Consider the following 6,948-nt stretch of genomic DNA (forward strand, 5'->3'; position numbering starts at 1 on the left):
GAGGAGTGGCTGGTGGGTTTGAACCGCCAGCCTTCTGGTTAGCAGTCAAGTGCCTTAGGCACTATGCTACCAGAGCTCCTTCAGTAGTAGAAGAGAAGTGTAAATTAAAACAATGGCAAAATGTTAGTCATTTGTACATTACCAAATATTGCCTAGGTTGTTGGGGAATGAGTGAGTGTAGCCACTTTGGAAAGCAATTTTGAATAGTGAGAAAGTTGAAGATATATACATCCATTAAATATATTACCACACAAGTCCACAAGACATATACCATAACATTTTAGTCACATTGTTGACATAAGAAACACGAGTTTGGTACACTCCTAGAACAGAAATCTATATGGCAATTTTACATATGAATGAGCTAGGTCTACCTCAAAATAGATAAATCTTATAAACACAGTGCTAAATAAAAAAAAAAAAAAATGCCGTTCATGTAAAACAGTGCTATTCATGGTCCCGTGGATGCGCTGTATGATAGAAAACCATGGACAAGAAGGGTCTACATCAAACGTCAAGAGTGGTTAGCTGTGGGGAGGGACAGAGATTTCAATTCTATCTGTAGCTTTTTTATACCTTAATTTTGTTTTTTAAAAGATTTTAAGCAAATATGGCAAAGCACAAACATATCTTAAAACTAGGGTGGTGGGTACTTTTATGTTTGAAAGTTTTGGTTATTTAACAATTAAAAATAAATAATTTATCAATTATTAAATTAGAATATAAGATGAGATAAAGCAGAGGGGAACCACAGAACTACCCCAGGGTGAATGTGCAGTTCTAAGCCAGAGGAACAGGTACAGCCTACGAGAGCCAGTGGTTCCCCCACCTTATGTAGGTTGAAGGACTGTGGCTATGGAAATGAGGCAGGTTGGAGGGAGTGGAGTGAGCTGCTAATGAGGAAAGTACTTGGGCTGAGCTGGGTGGGATTGGGATGGAGGTGGCAGGGGTTTGGCCAAATGTCTTGATCTCTCTGGGCTTAGTCAAGCCAGGGCAGGTAGACAGGTGAGGACATCAGGGATGCTGGTCAAAACTGACCTGGGGGAAGTTGTTAGGGCTGAACCAGGAGCCGTTCCCTCCCTATATCCCCCTCCTGCATTGCTGTCCTGCCTCTTTCCTTCCAGTCCTCTTCCCCACCCAGGAATACTCTTTGCTCTAGCTCTCCATCATATCAAGCCAAAAACCAAACTCACTGCCATTGAGTCTTCTGACTCTTAGTGACCCCCTTTGAGTTTCCAAGGAGGTAAATCTTTATGGAAGTATGTTGCCCAGACTTCCTTCCATAGAGTGGTTGGCAGGTTAAACTGTCAACCTTCTGGTTAGCAGTCAAAGGCCTTAGGCACTACGCCACCAGAGCTCCTTGTTATCCATCAGAGGCACTCTATTTTGTCTGCAATATCATATTGATGTCTACATTTATTCATTTACTTTATCTGTTTAGTGAGAGGCTAAAGTTCCTATTAGTAAATTAAATAAATTAGCTGAATTATTCTTATATAATTAGAAGCTAAAATTAAACTATTAAAAAGAAAATTTGTGGCATCCAATAGGTATTCCATCACCCAGCCTTGCTCAGTGGTCCTTGAGGAGAAAAAAAAAAAAAAAGTCCTCCTTCTTAATGTCTGTTTTGTTTTCACTATTTTCTAATAATAATAATAATAATCCAAATTGTGTGGGCTCAGTACTTTACATGAATGATTTCATTTAACCCTCGTTAATTTTTTTTTTTTTATTTCTATGAAGTAGCCTCTTCCCATGTTACAGGTTATCCCATCTCATAAATGTGAAAAATAAGGCTTTGAGAGGTTAAGTAACAGTAAATGCTAGAAATTTTCAAAGTGGAAATTTAAATCCTGTTGGCTCCCAGAGCTCATCCCTAACCACTGGGCAATGAGGGAAGAATTGCCCCAAAATGCCACCTAGAAAGGACTCTTGAACATACTATTTCATTCAGTGTTATAAGTTTTAGGAGTTCTTATCTTCTTGAAAATTTAGGATTTAGTGACTTTTCAATATAAGTGCCCAGATTATTAAAGTTTCATTGCAAAATTGAATGTTATTATAAAAGTGTCATGTCACCCTCAAATGTGGAAAATATTATGAAATAAACATCAAACATCTAATAAACTCTTTTCAATCTCTCTCTCTTTCTCTCATACACACACACACACACACACTCCCTCCCTCTCTCTCTCTCTCTCTCTCTCTCTCTCTCTCCAGGCCCTCACACTTCCAGATCTGCTAACTGAAATCAGTAGGCTAAAAGGTTTCTCAGAGATTCCCCTCAGCATTAAGGATGCTAATTGCTACTCTAGCAGCTACTGGAAGATCAAAGAACCACCCACAGAGCAGAGCTGTGTTTCATCTTCCACAGACCAAACACTAATACTGCCCATCCCCCTTCATCCCTCTCCCCTTCTCAAGCTGGCACATTGGACCAATTCCCTTTCCTTTTCCTTCACATGCTCTCCCATCCCAAAAATAGCTCAGTGCCAAAAATAAGCACACAGAAAAATGCTGATGGAATGAATGGAGAAAGGTATCTTCACTATCATTATGTTTTCTTTCTACTGGTAATTACCACGGGTTGTCTAAGGATGTGCTTGTTTGTTTGTGGTAGTGATTCAGAAACCCATCACAGGGAACTCTCCCCAGTTCCTCTCCCAGGAGCTGGGCAGGAATTCTGTGGCCCTGTCATCCCTCCAGCACTAAAGACACAATCCCATTTTCCTGCACTCTAGGCCCCCATTCTGGTGTGCACCAAGCCATGGCTTTCACTCAAGAGTGCTCCTCATTTTGCTGGAAAGCAGAATATGAAAAAGGGTCCCCCTTTCCTGGGGCAAGAAAATAACTCCCTTCTGGGGCTGGTACATTAACAGAGGGGCCTTTTGTCATGCATTTCAGAATGGAGTTGGCACAACCGGAGTTGGCACATCACCCGTCAACCTGATGGTGTAAAACATTAGCCCCATTAGCTAGAGAAATGAGGCTGCTGTCTACATCCCAGGGGCCTCCAGCAAAACCTTCCCTAACTAATCCAGGAAGAGGAAAAATCAGATGAAGCTGAATGGCAAACCAAGGAGCCCTGGGAGTGGGGTGAAGAGATGAGAGTCTCAAAGGAAGGGCTCCCTGAGGAGATTGGGTCAAGGAGATAGAGTCTATCCTTGGTGGATGAGGGACCCTTCCACTCCAAACGGATGCCTATGCACCATAATAGGCAGTTCGAGTCTTCAGTAAGAAAAGCACAACACAGAACTATGTCCTATTCTTATGTAGGAGTTGGCTTCCTCCCTGCTCCCTAGACTAGGAGTCTCTTGCCACTGCAATCCCAGCAGTCAGGCATAGCACTTCATTAATGGGGAGCAAAGTCCTGGCCCCACATACCATTTGGACTCTTGCCCCAAATTCCTGGAGTGAACTCAGCTCTGAGCCCAAGCTCCCATGGCCAGCACGGGTCTTTGTACCCTGAAGGTCACATGTTTTCAGCCCCTCTTTACCAAGCTGTTTCCTCACACTGTTCCTGGCCTATAGAGATTTCTACATTTGTCTTAATTTCCTAGGGCTGCCATAAAAACACACCACAAAGTGAGTGGCTTTAAAGAACAGAAATTTATTGTTTCATAGTTCTAGAAGCTAGTAGTAGAAATTCAGGGTGAAAGAGAAATTCACTCTCTTTGTTAGCTCTAGGGATGATCTTGTGTCTCTTCCAGTTTCCAGACACTTCTTAGTATTCCTTGGCTTTGAGATGTACTTTCTCATGGCATTCGTCTTTGCCCTGTTTGATCCTATTTCCATGTTTGTTCTCCTTTATCATAAAACACCACTCAGAGGAATTAGAACCCACCTTGCTGTAGTGTGACTTGGTTAATGTAACTGATCATATCATCAAAGAAAGACTGTAAAAGGTCATGTTTACCAGTTCAGGGTTAGGACTTCATATCTTTTGGGGGACACATAATTCAATCCATAACAATGTTATTGTATCTTTTCCTTGTTCTTTTTTTCAATATGATTTTCTCCCAGAGAAATATTTCTAAACCCCAATCCTGTCATTACACATCTATCTCAATCCCTCTGGTTCAGTCTCCTGGGACATATCAGTCCACTAAGGGTTAACAATTTCCCAACTGTGCTCTCTCAAATCTACCTGGAAACTGCTGCCAAGTGCAGTCTTTTCCAGGGATATCTCTGTTCATCGCTCTCCCCCACTCATATGCCCTCAATGACCCCCATTAAAGACTCTATGCTATGTCAAGGATCCCAAAGTGGAGGGATCTAAACTAAGTATCAATGTTGAATTCCAATTTTTGCAGTCATGTCTTTCTATTTCAGTAAGTTCACTTGGCCCATAGGGGTCCCAGCTGCAGAAAGATACAATGACCCTGGGGGCACAGGTGCTGGCTTGTGGCTGTCAAGATTGAGAGTCCTGAGCTATTGGTGAACAATAATCAGGCAGGGTACTGTGGAAGAAGAAGAATGCACGAACTATTTTTCTGGGAACAATGGATGGGGGAATTTTGAAGGTAATACATTGCAGTCATTTAATGTCTTCCACCCAAAATCCGCCTTCCCTACCATCACTTCTAGTGCCAGCCTCCTGGATAAAAATTGAAGGGAAGATGAACTAAGCAGTGAGCCAAATGAAAGATGAGAAACACCTGAGATCTGTTGCAAAATGAGGCAATCATCTGACTGAGGTGTTCCTCTGTTACAGCTGGTCAACATGATGGTAAAGTGGCCAAATCCTCACAGTGGAGGTGGTGATCAGAGCAGCAGAGGTAGCCACAAATGGAAACAGCAGTACCACAAGTCCAGGCCACTCAGAAAATCATAGGGAAGACAAAGGCTGAAAAGAGAAAGGAAAGAGGTAGCTGTTGAGTTTATATGTGAGACATCTCAGGAATGCCTTAAATGGAAAGGCAAGATTGTACAGGAAGGCACTTTTCCGAATGGGATATGAGTTGGGCATAATAGTTCCAACCAAACCAAATTCGCTGCCGTCGAGTTGGATGTGACTCATAGCGACCCCTTCTTGGGTTTCTGAAGCGGTATCACTACGGAAGTAGATTGCCAAATCTTCCTTCCAAGGAGTGGCTGGTGAGTTTGAACCACCAGCCTTCTGGTAAGCAGTCAAATGCCTTAGGCACTATGCCACCAGAAGTCCCATAATAGTTCCTTTACAGTGATAATTCTAGAAACTTAATTATGCTCATGAGGAACATGTACATAGACCAGGAGAGGGAATACTGCATGGGTTAAAATCAGAAAGAGTGTGCGTCAGGGTTGTATCCTTTCACCATACTTATTCAATCTGTATGCTGAGCAAACAGTCCAAAAAGTGGGGCTATATGAAGAAGAACACAGCATCAGGATTGGAGGAAGACTCACTAACAACCTGTGATACGCAAATGATGCAACCTTGCTTGCTAAAGTGAAGATGACTTAAAGCACTTACTGATGAAGATTAAAGACTACAGTTTGCAATATGGATTATACTTCAACATAAAGAAAACAAAGATCCTCACAATTGAACCATTAAACAACATCAAATGAAGAAAAGATTGAAGTTGTTAAAGATTTCATAGTACTTGGATCCACAGTCAACACCCATGGAAGCAGCAGTCAAAAAATCAGACATCATATTGCACTGTGCAAATCTGCTGCAAAAGACCTCTTCAAAGTGCTGAAGAGCAAAGATGTCATTTCAAAGACTAAGATGCACCTGACCCAACCCAACCCACGGTATTTTCAATGGCCTAAGGAGCTCTGAAAAGGTTGGCGGCTTAAACCCACTAGCCATTCCACAGAAGGAAAATGGAGCAATCTACTTCCATAAAAAATTTACTGCCTTGGAAACCCAAAAGAGATGTCTATGAGTCAGAATCAACTCGATGGCAGTGATTTTTTTTTTTTTTTTTGGTTTAATATGCATGTGAAAGTATATGAATAAGGAATAAGGAAGACCAAAGAGGAGTTGATGATTTTGAGTTGTGTTGGCGAAGAATACTGAAAGTACCATGGACTGCCAGAAGAAATAACAAATCTGTCCTGGAAGAAGTGCAGCCAGAATGCTCCTTGGAAGCAAGAATGGCCAGACTTTGTCTCACCTACTTTGGTCGTGTTGTCAGAAAGGGCCATTCCCTGGAGAAGGATATCCTGTTAATGTGGAGGGAGAGCAAAAAAGGGGAAGACCTCAGCAAGGTGGATTGACACGGTGGCTGCAACTATGGGCTCAACCATAGCAAGGATTGTGAGAATGGCCCAGGACTGGGCAATGTTTTGTTCGGTTGTACATAGGGTCACAATGAGTCGGAACTGACTGGACACCATCTAACGACAAAAACATCATTCAGTTATATATTCAGGCTGGTAATTTGATAGACTGTTGAATATAGCTGAATAACTTGTAAATTGAATAAAGAAATTCCCTTCTCCTTAGCCTGCATTTGTATTTGGTCCCTGACCATGGGACCACAACTCTCAGTGAACACTCTCCAAATATCATTGCCATCATGGTTTTGTTTGTGCTATATTGAGCTGGGTCCCTCCCTTCTTCCATTTCTCTGGCTTTAGTTTTTAAAATTTGACTAATCTTTCAGAGCTCAACTTCAATGCTACCTCTTAAAGGAAGCTTTCCCCAATTGCCTCAATTTTATGTGATTTTTTTCTTCTGGGTTCACATGACCACTTCTACTTGAATTATGCTTTTTACCACATTCCACTTGGTGATGTAGCTATTTCTGAGGGTGTTAAAGTTAATTCCCATGTGGCTAAATCCCTTGTATATTTTTAGTTCACATCTTACTTGATCTATTTATAGTATTTAGTACTCACGAATGCACTCTCATTCTTGGAACACTTGTCCATTTGGAATTTGTAAAAACATCTGGGGTTTGCCTATCTGGATTCTTCTCTGCCTTCTTCAGGTAACAGCACTATGATTTGCTT

Source organism: Orycteropus afer, unplaced genomic scaffold (assembly GCF_000298275.1).
Source record: "Orycteropus afer afer isolate SDZICR_OR568_19922 unplaced genomic scaffold, OryAfe1.0 scaffold00011, whole genome shotgun sequence".
Taxonomy (NCBI): domain Eukaryota; kingdom Metazoa; phylum Chordata; class Mammalia; order Tubulidentata; family Orycteropodidae; genus Orycteropus; species Orycteropus afer.